The following is a 14,107-nucleotide window of genomic DNA, read 5'->3' on the forward strand; positions in this document are numbered from 1 at the left end:
CACCTGGATAGCTTTCTTTCATCTCAGAAATATTGCAAAGATAAGAAATTTAATGTCATTGCATGATGCAGAAAAACTAGTTCATGCTTTCATTACCTCCAGGTTGGATTATTGTAATGCCTTACTGTCTGGATGTTCCAATAAGTGTATAAACAAGCTCCAGTTAGTTCAAAATGCAGCAGCAAGAGTCCTTACTAGAACTAGAAAATATGACCACATCACGCCTGTCTTATCCACACTGCATTGGCTCCCAATCAAATTTCGTATTGATTATAAAATACTACTATTGACCTTTAAAGCACTAAATGGTCTCGCACCACAGTACCTGAGTGAACTTCTGCTCCTCTATGACCCGCCACGCCTACTTAGATCAAAAGGTGCAGGCTATCTGCTGGTACCTCGTATAGTGAAGGCTACATCAGGGGGCAGAGCCTTTTCTTACAAAGCCCCACAGTTATGGAACAGCCTTCCAAGTAATGTTCGGGAATCAGACACAGTCTCAGCATTTAAGTCTAGGCTGAAAACATATCTGTTTAGTCAAGCCTTTTGTTAATGGTGTTTATGAGGTAAAGGAGTAGATCTGGAGGGTCCTCAGACATAGAGTGTTTTGGTAAACTGGGATGTATGGATGCTGTCAGTCCCCACTCGCTTGCTCACTCGAGTTTGTTGACGGTGTAGTGGCTGGCTGCTTTATGTCCCGGGGCTCCCTCATGCCTGTGTTACCTTCTGGCTCTCTCCTTTTAGTTATGCTGTCATAGTTAGTTGCCGGAGTCCCTGCTTGTACTCGGTGCAATATGTATACTGTTCCTACTTATTCAGGTGACATTGGGCATACCTAACCACCTGTTTTCTTTCCCTCCCCCCCACCCCAAATCTGTCCCTCTGAGTTACATGGAGTCAACAGGAAATCTTTTGGTGGAGACGGTGGAGACCTCGACTGGCTATCGTAGCCTGCAGGGAATCGGCCGTCAGACTTTCTGTCGCATGTCCCAGACCCGGTGAAATGTAACTGAATTGTCTTGGCCAGCCCTAAGGGTCCCATCTGCATCTCATCATTGCTGAGGAGTGTGCTCCCATCACCCAATCAAGCATCCAGCCAGAGCAGGTCATGATATATTTTACCGTATTAACATGCCATTGTGTGTTATGCCTGATGTAAAGACTCTCGTCTCTGCAAGCCTACCACACAGATTTAATACTTGTCATTTTTAGGGCATACCTAACAACGTGTTTTCTTTCTCTCTCTCTCCCCCCCCCCCATCTGTCCCTCTGAGTTACATGTTGATCCTGGGATTGAGATGCTGGCCTCTTCTGCCCCTCGGACCTGCTTGATCCATCCTGGTGCCCTGTGTCTGGTCGGAGTTTTACCGCCCCACTCCTGTGAAGGACGGCCCCATGAGGACAGTTGAGGGTTATACCTGTTAAAACTGTTAATATTATAGTCAGGCTGTCTGTTGTTGCCCAAATGAGGATGAGTTCCCTTTTGAGTCTGGTTCCTCTCGAGGTTTCTTCCTCATGTCGTCTGAGGGAGTTTTTCCTTGCCACCGTCGCCACAGGCTTGCTCATTGGGGATAGATTAGGGATAAAATTAGCTCATGTTTTAAGTCGTTCAAATTCTGTAAGCTGCTTTGTGACAATGTTTATTGTTAAAAGCGCTGTACAAATAAACTTGATTGAAACTTGATTGATTGTTGTCTTCTGTGGGCGTCCAGGTCTTTTTGCATTGATGAGTTCACCAGTGCTTTCTTTCTTTCTCAGGATGTACCAAACTGTAGATTTTGCCACTCCTAATATTGTAGCAATTTCTCGGATGGGTTTTTTTTCTGTTTTTGCAGCTTAAGGATGGCTTGTTTCACCTGCAGAGCGCCTTTGATCGCATGTTTTCTTCACAGCAAAATCTTCCAAATGCAAGCACCACACCTCAAATCAACTCCAGGCCTTTTATCTGCTTAATTGAGAATGACATAACGAAGGAATTGCCCACACCTGCCCATGAAATAGCCTTTGAGTCAATTGTTTAATTTCTTTTGGTCCCTTTAAAAACAGGGTGGCACATGTTAAGGAGCTGAAACTCCTAAACCCTTCATCCAGTTTTAATGTGGATACCCTCAAATGAAAGCTGAAAGTCTGGACTTTATGCCCATGTCCATTATATAACTATAACTTGAATATGTTTCAGTAAACAGGTAAAAAAAGAAAATTTGTGTCAGTGTCCGAATATATATGGACCTAACTGTAGTTACTGGGAGACCAAATGGTCTCCCAGTGGCCAGATTTGGTCTCCTAGTCAATGCCAAACCAGCTTTACTGGGAGACCAAATTTTAAACCAAGTTATGTCTTATCATTTGGTTCAATCAGTTGCAATTAATTAACCAAGTACCATGTAAGTATACATTTAACAAGGAAAACAAAGATCTATGTTATAAGATATACACACAAGATCATGTTGGTTAAGAAAAACAAAACTAAAATTTGGTTACTGAGATGGCTGATGTCAGAATCCGATGTCATTACTGTGTAACTTTGAGTGTCTTTGACATAACATTTGTGCTTGGTAATTGCTCTTGATAGCTGTGTAGTCACTGTAGTGTGTTTGTCTGTATGGTGATTGGTGAACCACTTTGCATCACAGAATATGCAGCAGCGGTGCAGCCGCATGGACTCTGGGGCCTGTGATTGTATTGCCCAGACCAGTTGGTCTCCTAGTGGAAAATCCTTAAAAAATGCTCTGCATCCATCCATCCATCCATCCATCATCTGTAGCCGCTTATCCTGTCCTACAGGGTCGCAGGCAAGCTGGAGCCTATCCCAGCTGACTATGGGCGAGAGGCGGGGTACACCCTGGACAAGTCGCCAGGTTATCGCAGAGCTGACACATAGACCATTCACACTCACATTCACACCGACGGTCAATTTAGAGCCACCAATTAGCCTAACCTGCATGCCTTTGGACTGTACCCAGAGAAAACCCATGCAGACACGGGGAGAACTCCACACAGAAAGGCCCTCGCCGGCCACTGGGCTCAAACCCAGGACCTTCTGATGTTGGAGCGGCTCTTCCTCAGCCTCCTCAGACCCCAGGTACAAATGGCACAGTGAGGATCCTCTTCTTGGACTTCTCGAGTGCGTTCAACACCATCCAGCCCCTTTTGCTTCAGGACAAACTGAACAGGATGCGAGTGGACCCCTGCCTGGTCACCTGGATCTCCAGCTACCTCACAGACAGGCCGCAGTACGTCAGGCTGAAGGACATCGCGTCTGACACTGTGATTAGCAGCACCGGAGCACCCCAGGGCACAGTGCTGGCCCCTCTTCTCTTCACCCAGTACACCGCCGACTTCTGCTACAACTCAGAGCTGTCTCACATTCAGAAGTTCATCGTTGGGTGTATCAGTGACGACAGAGAGGAGGAGTGTAGAAGCCTGGTGAGGGACTTTACTGTGTGGTGCAACAGGAACCATCTGCAGCTCAACACCTTGAAGACCAAGGAGCTGATCATTGACTTTGGGAGGTCCAGACCAAGGTCACGACCAGTTCTGATCGAGGGAGTTGAGGTGGAGGCTGTGGATTCCTACAAGTACCTCGGGCTGTGGCTGGACAGCGAGCTGGACTAGACTTGCAACACCAATCACTTATACAGGAAGGGACAGAGCAGGCTACACTTCCTTAGGAGGCTGCAGTCCTTTAACAGCTGCAGGAAACTCCTGTGGATGTTCTATCAGTCTGTGGTCGCCAGTGTCCTGTTTTACACCATGGTGTGCTGGGGGGGCAGCACATCCAAGAAGGACACATCCAGGCTGGACAAACTGATCAGGCAGGCCGGCTCTGTGGTCGGCATGAAGCTGGACTCTCTGGTGACGGTGGCAGAGAAGAGGTCTATGGACAAACTATTGAACATCATGGACGATGCCAGTCACCCTCTGCACACCGTCATCAGCAACCAGAGGAGCCTGTTCAGTGACAGAATGCTCCTTCCCAAGTGCAGGACGAACAGACTTAAAAACTCCTTTGTCCCTCATGCCATCAGACTGTACAACTCCTCTCTGGAGGGGAGGAGGGATAACAGGAGGACAGAGGAAGGGAAGGAACAGTAGCCTAGCCTAACAATAAGCAATACTGGACAATGTGCAATATAAAGTGCAATATCTCTCCTGCTGGGCCCCCCCCCCCCCCCCATATCTTATTCTTTTTATATTTGTATATGTAAATACTTAAATTAATTTATCTAGAAGTTTTTTCTCTGTTTTCTGTTCTCTGTTTATCCTGTAATGATGCCGCTGGAATCTTAATTTCCCTGAGGGAACCCTCCCAAAGGGATCAATAAAGTTCTATCTAATCAAATCTAATCTTCCTGCTGTGAGGTGACAGTGCTAACCACTACACCACCGTGCCGCCAAGGCCCTCCCATATTAACCTAACCGCATGTCTTTGAACTGTGGGGGAAACCAGAGCACCCGGCTTTATTTCCCATGCTGTTATTATGTCGATACACGAAGTTCCTGCGCCCTGTTAAAATCCAGCAGAACTCGCACAGCTCACTTTTCACTGCATTTGTGTCACAAGTGAAAAAACCTATAGGATCTACTCTTAAATATAAATGTATACCATAAACTCTTCAGCTCAATCCCACTTTACGACTTACTTTGTTTATTTTTTAAAAACCTTATTAATTTAAGAAAAAATGGTGGGCATATCTCAGTATCTGCAATACTGAAAGTTTTTATTTATTATGGGGGGGGAGGGTTGTACCCCCTTAAATCCGCACCAGTTTTTGTATTGGAACACTGGACATTTTTGAATTATTTATATTTATCAAATAAGATTTTATCTAATTAAATATGCTTAAAATTGCATTCTTAATAAAACCAAGAATCTATTCTTTTGAGATTATTAGAAATGAAAAAAAAAAAATCTTTCACTTCATGTTAAAACTGTTAATGTTATAGTCATGTTGTCTGTTGTTGCCCAGATGAGGATGGGTTCCCTTTTGAGTCTGGTTCCTCTCGAGGTTTCTAGTCGTCTGAGGGAGTTTTTCCTTGCCATCGTCACCAGAGGCTTGCTCATTGGGGATAGATTAGGGATAAAGTTAGCTCATGTTTTAAGTTGTTCAAATTCTGTAAAGCTGCTTTGCGACAATGTTTATTGTTAAAAGTGCTATGCAAATAAACTTGACGTGACTTGACTCATGCTTTCAAGAGAAAAAATGATTACAGAAGAATTTGCTGGAATTTTTAAAATCAGTTCTTATAGTCTAATCAAGAGAATACCCTGCACTGTTGTAAAATAAGCAACAAAAAATCTTTTGCTTGATTTTTTTTTTTTTGGCTTTTTCTACCTTTATTGGATAGGACAGTGTAGAGACAGGAAATGAACAGGAGAGGGATCAGGAAATGATTTTAGGTCGGAATTGAACCCAGGTCCCCAGATTTATAGTATGGCGCCTTATCCACCTGAGCCATGACACCCCGTCTTTTGCTTGATTTTGAAAAATATTTTTTTCAGAAGAAAATCTAATGCAAATCCAATAATCAATGTGATTCATCCAGAAACTGAGATTTTTAGTTTTGAATGTAGAAAACAAAAGCAACTGTGAAAAAACAAACAAACAAACAAACAACAGTTTTTAAACCATGGTGTGAGTTAATATGTTTCCACTTTGGCTAACAAAGAAAACTGATCATATTGACAGACTGTATGTATCAGGGAAAAGCTTTTCGGGATATATGACATGATTCTGAAGTATGTGGAGCTGAAAGACTTCTTCAAAGTTGGTAAGTTTCAGATAATGCAGTGATCAAAAACAGTGAATTAAAACTTTTTTTTTTTAAATTTTGATACAGTGGTGCTTGAAGGTTTGTGAACCCTTTTGAATTTTCTATGTTTCTGCATATATGACCTAAAACATCGTCAGATTTTCACACAAGTCCTAAAAGTAGATAAAGAGAACCCAGTTAAACAAAGGAGACAAAAATATTATACTTGGTCATTTATTTCTTGAGGGAAATGATCCAATATTACATATCTGTGAGTGGCAAAAGTATGTGAACCTTTGCTTTCAGTATCTGGTGTGACCCCCTTGTGCAGCAATAACTGCAACTAAACATTTCCTGTAACTGTTGATCAGTCCTGCACACCAGCTTGGAGGAATTTTAGCCCGTTTCTCCGTACAGAACAGCTTCAACTCTGGGATGTTGGTGGGTTTTCTCACATGAACTGCTTGCTTCAGGTCCTTCCACAACATTTCAATTGGATTAAGGTCAGGACTTTTACTTGGCCATTCCAAAACATTAACTTTATTCTTCTTTAACCATTCTTTGGTTGAACGACTTGTGTGCTTAGGGTTGTCGTCTTGCTGCATGACCCACCTTCTCTTGAGATTCAGTTCCTGGACAGATGTCCTGACATTTTCCTTTAGAATTCGCTGGTATAATTCTGAATTCATTGTTCCATCAATGATGGCAAGCTGTCCTGGCCCAGATGCAGCAAAACAGGCCCAAACCATGATACTACTACCACCACCATGTTTCACAGATGGGATAAGGTTCTTATGCTGGGATGCAGTGTTTTCCTTTCTCCAAACATAATGCTTCTCATTTAAACCAAAAAGTTCTATTTTGGTCTCATCCATCCACAAAAGATTTTTCCAATAGCCTTCTGGCTTGTTCACTAGGGTGCATCAGTTGCCCTCACTTTCATAAAATCTGATGCATTTTTGTTTGGGTGTTCCTTTTCACCAATAAAGACATCCTGTCAAATTTTTTGACCATATTCAAACGTCTAATGGTGGCACCATGAGGTTCATTTTTTGCCAAAAACCTCTTATTTTATGTTTTCATGTAAGGTTTGAATCACAATGTTGGACTCCATTTATTGATTTCTTGTGACCCAGAGATCATGTTAAGAACCTTTGCAAGGGATTGAGAAGCATTTATGTGATTCATAATACATTTGTATTGTTTAAAAGTAGTTGAACAATGATTCAATGAACAGCTAAAACTCAAAATGTGCTTGATAATATATTTAGAATATGTACTAAAAATGTGTATCTAAGATATTTGGTATACTCTATAAGGTGCCATAATGTTTCATGAAAAGTGATCGAAATGTTGTCATAGAAGTCATAAAATAGCAGCTTTTTCCATAACGTTGAGCTCCTGGTGCCACCATTAAACTTGAATTTTGTCAAAATATTTCACCCAGTGTGTTTTCTTACCAAAAGGAACATAAAAACAAAACTGCATCATGATCGGAGGAACTTTTCATTTTTAGGGGGCAACTGATGCACCCTATTGTTCACATGATCTTTAGCAAACTGCAGATGAGCAGCAATGTTCTTTTTGGAGAGCAGTGGCTTTCACCTTGCAACCCTACCTTGCACACCATTGTTGTTCAGTGTTCTCCTGATGGTGGACTCATGAACATTAGCCAATGTGAGAGAGGCCTTCAGTTGCTTAGAAGTTACCCTGGGGTCCTTTGTGACCTCGCCGACTATTACACGCCTTGTTCTTGGAGTGATCTTTGTTGGTCAACCACTCCTGGGGAGGGTAACAACGGTCTTGAATTTCCTCCATTTGTACACAATCTGTCTGACTGTGGATTGGTGGAGTCCAAACTCTTTCAAGATGGTTTTGTAAACTTTTCCAGCCTGATGAGCATCAACAACACTTTTTCTGAGGTCCTCAGAAATCTCCTTTGTTCATGCCATGATACACTTCCACAAACGTGTTGTGAAGATCAGACTTTGATAGATTCCTGTTCTTTAAATAAAACAGGGTGCCCACTCACGGTGGTGTAGTGGTTAGTGCTGTCGCCTCACAGCAAGAAGGTCCTGGGTTCGAGCCCCAGGGCCAGCAAGGGCCTTTCTGTGTGGAGTTTGCATGTTCTCCCTGTGTCCGCGTGGGTTTCCTCCGGGTGCTCCGGTTTCCCCCACAGTCCAAAGACATGCAGGTTAGGTTAACTGGTGGCTCTAAATTGACCGTAGGTGTGAATGTGAGTGTGAATGGTTGTCTGTGTCTATGTGTCAGCCCTGTGATGACCTGGCGACTTGTCCAGGGTGTACCCCGCCTTTCGCCCGTAGTCAGCTGGGATAGGCTCCAGCTTGCCTGCGACCCTGTAGAAGGATAAAGTGGCTAGAGATAATGAATGAATGAATGAAAGGGTGCCCACTCACACCTGATTGTCATCCCATTGATTGAAAACACCTGACTCTCATTTCACCTTCAAATTAACTGCTAATCCTAGAGGTTCACATACTTTTGTCACTCACAGATATGTAATATTGGATCATTTTCCTCAATAAATAAATGACCAAGTATAATATTTTTCTCTCCTTTGTTTAACTGGGTTCTCTTTATCTACTTTTACGACTTGTGTGAAAATCTGATGTTGTTTTAGGTCATATTTATGCAGAAATATAGAAAATTCTAAAGGGTTCACAAACTTTCAAGCACCACAGTATTTTTCTTGATGCAGTTCATCTCATCTCATCTCATCTCATCTCATCATCTCTAGCCGCTTTATCCTGTTCTACAGGGTCGCAGGCAAGCTGGAGCCTATCCCAGCTGACTACGGGCGAAAGGCGGGGTACACCCTGGACAAGTCGCCAGGTCATCACAGGGCTGACACATATGCCCCTTTTCCACCAAAGCAGTTCCAGGGCTGGTTCGGGGCCAGTGCTTAGTTTGGAACTGGGTTTTCTGTTTCCACTGACAAAGAACTGGCTCTGGGGCCAAAAAAAACGGTTCCAGGCTAGCACCAACTCTCTGCTGGGCCAGAGGAAAGAACCGCTTACGTCAGCAGGGGGGCAGAGTTGTTAAGACCAACAACAATAACAAGACCGCGAAAGATCGCCATTTTTAAGCGACGAGAAGCAGCAGCTGTACAAACGCGAAGTCATCCATTATTATTGTTGTTGCTGCTGCTGCTTCTTCCGCGTTGTTTTTGCTTCTATATTCGCGCCAAGGTTTATGCAAACGTAGCGATGTAACTGACGTATACAGCGACGTAACTGACGTATACAGCGACGTAATGACGTGGCACCGCGAGCTATGGAGAAGCAAACTGGTTCTCAGCTGGCTCGCAAGTTGAACGAGTTGTGAACCAGCCCTGGAACTGATTTGGTGGAAAAGGGGTAATAGACACAGACAACCATTCACATTAGAGTCACCAGTTAACCTAACCTGCATGTCTTTAGACTGTGGGGGAAACCCACACGGGGAGAACATGCAAACTCCGCACAGAAAGGCCCTCGCCGGCCACGGGGCTCAAACCCAGACCTTCTTGCTGTGAGGCGACAGCGCTAACCACTACACCACCGTGCCGCCCCGATGCAATTCAGTCGAAAAAAAAAATAATGACATCATAGATGCAGTTCAGCATCATTTTTGCTTTTTTTTTTTTTGCAGTGTCTTACCTCAGGATCTGTAAATGTTTTTAAATTTAAATTAAATACCTACTTGGCCAAACTGCTTTATTTATAGTTCCTGTCATTAAACATACCATTGGCGACTGTGATAAACCTAGTGAGGTTTGTAGTTAATATAGTAAGTGTATGTTGTTTTACTAATAGTGTATTATTATGTATCAATTGTCAAAGTAACAGCTATTTTCACTGTTATTCTTTGTTTTGCTTTTATTTATTTTGCCTTTTTTGCTATTTTTCAGCTTTTATTTTCTTTTAAATTTCTTTATCTTTATGCATATTGTCAATTTTAGATTTCCTCTCATTGTAAATAATTTTTGATTATTTCCAGAACGGTTGCTTTTTTCATTATCATCATCATCATCATCATCATCGTCAATCTTCTTCTTATTGGGTGGCACGGTGGTGTAGTGTTTAGTACTGTTGCCTCACACCAAGAAGGGTGTGAGGCAACCATGGGTTTGAGCCCAGCAGCCAGTGAGGGCCTTTCTGTGTGGACTTTGCATGTTCTCCCTGTGTCTGCGTGGGTTTCCTCCGGGTGCTCCGGTTTCCCCCACAGTCCAAAGACATGCAGGTTAGGTTAACTGGTGACTCTAAATTGACCGTAGGTGTGAATGTGAGTGGTTGTTTGTGTCTATACATATGTCATATATATATATATATATATACCTGTGAGTGTTTAGTCTATGTCTATTTCTTATCTAGAGCGTTTATACTGTTTATATTGTTTATTTCAGTTATTCTATTTTTATTTATTGTATTGCCTGTTTGCACCGTGGGTCAGAGCGGACTGAAATTTCATCTGCGCTGTATGTCGAGCATGTATAGCATATTTGACAATAAAGTTGACTTGACTTGACTTGACTTGACTTTGTGTCAGCCCTGTGATAACCTGGCGACTTATCCAGGGTGTACCCCGCCTCTCACCCATAGTCAGCTGGGATAGGTTCCCTGGAGAACAGGATAAGCGGCTACAGATAATGGTTGGATATTATTATTATTATTATTATTATTATTATTATTATTATTATTATATTTTTTAACAATTCCTTCACTGTCTGTACAACCCATGGAAAATGGGCAGTGTAATCAGAGTTTGCTGGCTGTATGTGAGTATGATTATTACAAATTCATGATTATATGCTCCTTAAAGCCTGAAGCAACTTTCTAGATTATGTGAATGAAATATGGCTGACTGATGATTTTATTATGTTTGTTTGTTCGTGACACTCTGCGTAAGCTTGTAGGTGTCCTGTGTGGTCAGTAGGTGGCAGTAATGCTCCTTTTATTTAAGTACGCTTAAAAACAGAAGAAGTCCATCCTTCCAAACAGCGAAACTCCTACGGGCCTGATCTCAAATAAGCTCGCTATGCTTTATATTAGTGAACTAGATATGGTTACCTATAATTAGCTGTAAGACCCTAAGAAGTGCACTATATGTCTGTTTTAGTGTCATTTGGTAGAAGAGACGTTTCACACTGAAGCTGTAGTGGACAAGAAGATAAACAATATCACCAGAGAAGTATGAATTTATCCTAAGTTTAGTTAGAGGAATATTGTTTTTAAGCCTTGCTGTTATTTAGTGCAACGTTTTATCTCCTTCCGGTTGCTTAGTGAGCAGATGTTAGCTTTGGATATTTAATTAGCTTGCTTCTTAACTCGCTAACTACAGAGAGGTCCATGTGGATCTGTCTGTCTGTCTGCACTATTTTCGACTGAAATGTTCAGTGGCCTTCTTAATATAACTAATATAAATAACTATTAGAACTGACGTCATCTATCTATATTATTGTCTCGTGTAAGCCAAGTGGAACATACATGGATATATTTTAATTCATACGAATGAACCCAGAACATGATGGAAAGTGAGGTTCCGTGTCACTTGAGCTTTCAAACCGGTGAAAGGAAGTGGATCAGAGCAGCGGTCGAAACACTAAAATCTGTTGAGTTCATAGCCCATTCCCCGCTGGAGAGACGAGTGTAGCCATCTGGCCGCCATATTACCACTCCCATCGCCTGGATTTGGCTTGTGTGTTAAACTGTGGTATCCGATCAAATTTGCCCCAAGAAAAGTATCTCCTGACTTTTTAACCCTCCTTTTTTCACCTCCTCTTATTTTCTCAACTTCACCCACATTCCTGACATATCTTTTATAGCGCTCCCCTACACTGTTATTGTGTTTTTCCCTTTTCCAGGTCAGTCTCTGATCTTATTTTTTTTTAAAGTGCATCTTGTCTTGTCTTCATCTGCTTATCCGTGGCCGGGTCGCGAAGGCAGCAGTCTGAGCATGGAAGCCCAAACTTCCCTTTCCCCAGACACCTCGGCCAGCTCCTCGGGAAGAACACTGAGGCGTTCCCAGGCCAGCCGAGAGACATAGTCCCTCCAGTGCATCCTGGGTCTTCCCCGGGGCCTCCTCCCAGGGGGACATGCCTGGAACACCTCCCCAGGGAGGCGTCCAGGAGGCATCCGAAAGAGATGCCCAAGCCACCTCAGCTGATTCCTCTTGATGTGGAGGAGCAGCAGCTCTACTCTGAGCTCCTCCTGAGTGACTGTACTTCTCACCCTATGTCTAAGGGAGCGCCCAGCCACCCTGCTGGGCGCTCCCATGCCCATGCGAAACTCATTTCGGCCGCTTGTATCCGCGATCTTGTTCTTTCGGTCATTACCCAAAGCTCATGACCATAGGTGAGAGTCAGAACGTAGATCGACTGGTAAATCAAGAGCTTCACCTTTTGGCTCGGCTCCTTTTTCACCATGACGAACCAGTAAAGCGACCGCATCACTGTGGAGGCTACACCGATCCGCCTGTCGATCTCACGCTTTATCCTTCCCTCACTTGTGAACAAGATCCCGAGATACTTAAACTCCTCCACTTGAGGCAGGACTTCTCCACCAACCTGGAGATGGCAAGCCACCCTTTTCCGGTCGAGAACCATGGCCTCGGACTTGGAGGTGCTGATTCTCATCCCAGCCGCTTCACACTCGACTGCAAACCGCCCCAGTGCATGCTGAAGGTCCTGGTTTGAAGAAGCCAACAGGACATCATCATCCGCAAAAAGCAGAGATAAAATCCTGTGGTTCCCAAACAGGATTCCTTCCGGCCCCTGGCTGTGCCTAGAAATTCTGTCCATAAAAATTATGAACAGAACCGGTGACAAAGGGCAGCCCTGCCGGAGTCCAGCATGCACTGGGAACAGGTCTGACTTACTGCCAGCAATATGAACCAGACTCCTGCTCCATTCGTACAGGGACTGGACAGCCCTTAGCAAAGAGCCCCGAACCCCATACTCCCGAAGCACCCCCCACACACACACACACACAGAATACCACGAGAGACATGGTTGAATGCCTTCTCCAGATCCACAAAGCACATGTGGATTGGTTGGGCAAACTCCCATGAACCCTTGAGCACCCTATGAAGGGTATAGAGCTGTTCCAGTGTTCCACGACCAGGACGAAAACCGCATTGTTCCTCCTGGATCCATGTTTCGACTATTGGCCGAATTCTCCTCTCCAGTACCCTGGAGTAAACCTTCCCTGGGAGGCTGAGAAGTGTGATTCCCCTATAGTTGAAGCACACTCTCCGGTACCCTTTCTTAAAAAGAGGGACCACCACCTGGGTCTGCCACTCCAGAGGCACTGTCCCCGACCGCCACGCGATGCTGCAGAGGTGTGTCAGCCAAGACAGCCCCACAACATCCAGAGACTTGAGATACTCAGGGCAGATCTCATCCACCCCCAGTGCCTTGCCACCGAGGAGCTTGCAAACCACCTCAGTGACTTCGGCTTGGGTAATGGACGAGTCCACCTCTGAGTCATCAGCCTCAGTCTCCTCAATGGAAGACGTGATGGTGGGATTGAGGAGATCCTCGAAGTATTCCTTCCACCGCCCGACAATGTCCCCAGTCGAGGTCAACAGCTCCCCACCCGCACTGTAAACAGTGTTGGCAGAGTACTGCTTCCCCCTCCTGAGGCGCCGGACGGTTTGCCAGAATTTCTTTGAGGCCGACCGATAGTCCTCCTCCATGGCCTCACCGAACTCCTCCCAGTTCTGAGTTTTTGCCTTCGCAACTGCCCGAGCTGCGGCACTCCTGGCCTGCCAATACCCGTCAGCTGCCTCAGGAGTCCCGGAGACCAACATGGCCCGATGGGACTCCTTCAGCTTGATGGCATCCCTTACTTCCAGTGTCCACCACCGGGTTCGGGGATTGCCGCCACGACAGGCACCGGAGACCTTGCGGCCACAGCTCTGAACAGCCGTGCCTACAATGGAGGTAGAGAACATGGTCCACTCAGACTCAATGTTCCCCGCCTCCCTCGGAAGCTGGGAGAAGCTCTCCCAGAGGTGGGAGTTAAAGATCTCCCCGACAGAGTGCTCGTCCAGATGTTCTCAGCAGACCCTCACCATACGTTTGGGCCTGCCAGGTCTGTCCGGCTTCCTCCTCCGCCAGCGGATCCAACTCACCACCAGGTGGTGATCAGTTGACAGCTCAGCCCCTCTCTTCACCCGAGTGTCCAAGACATAGGGCCGGAGATCAGATAAAATGACAGTCGATCATCGACCTCCGACCTAAGGTGTCCTGGTGCCACGTGCACTTATGGACACCCCTATGCTCGAACATGGTGTTCGTTATGGACAAACCGTGACTAGCACAGAAGTCCAATAACAAAACACCACTCGGGTT

General features: G+C 44.6%; 1 protein-coding gene across 1 annotated transcript in view; it reads left to right on the forward strand.

Annotated features, from left to right (window-relative positions):
* Positions 1-10,741: 10,741 nt before the first annotated feature.
* The window catches only part of ftsj1 (FtsJ RNA 2'-O-methyltransferase 1), a 55,850-nt gene continuing 52,484 nt past the window's right edge, over positions 10,742-14,107 (forward strand). The window contains exon 1 of the mRNA XM_060935042.1: positions 10,742-10,944. The gene's annotated coding sequence lies outside the window, so the exon portion shown is untranslated. The remainder of the gene's footprint in view (positions 10,945-14,107) is intronic.

Source organism: Neoarius graeffei, chromosome 12, assembly GCF_027579695.1.
Source record: "Neoarius graeffei isolate fNeoGra1 chromosome 12, fNeoGra1.pri, whole genome shotgun sequence".
Classification (NCBI taxonomy): Eukaryota; Metazoa; Chordata; class Actinopteri; order Siluriformes; family Ariidae; genus Neoarius; species Neoarius graeffei.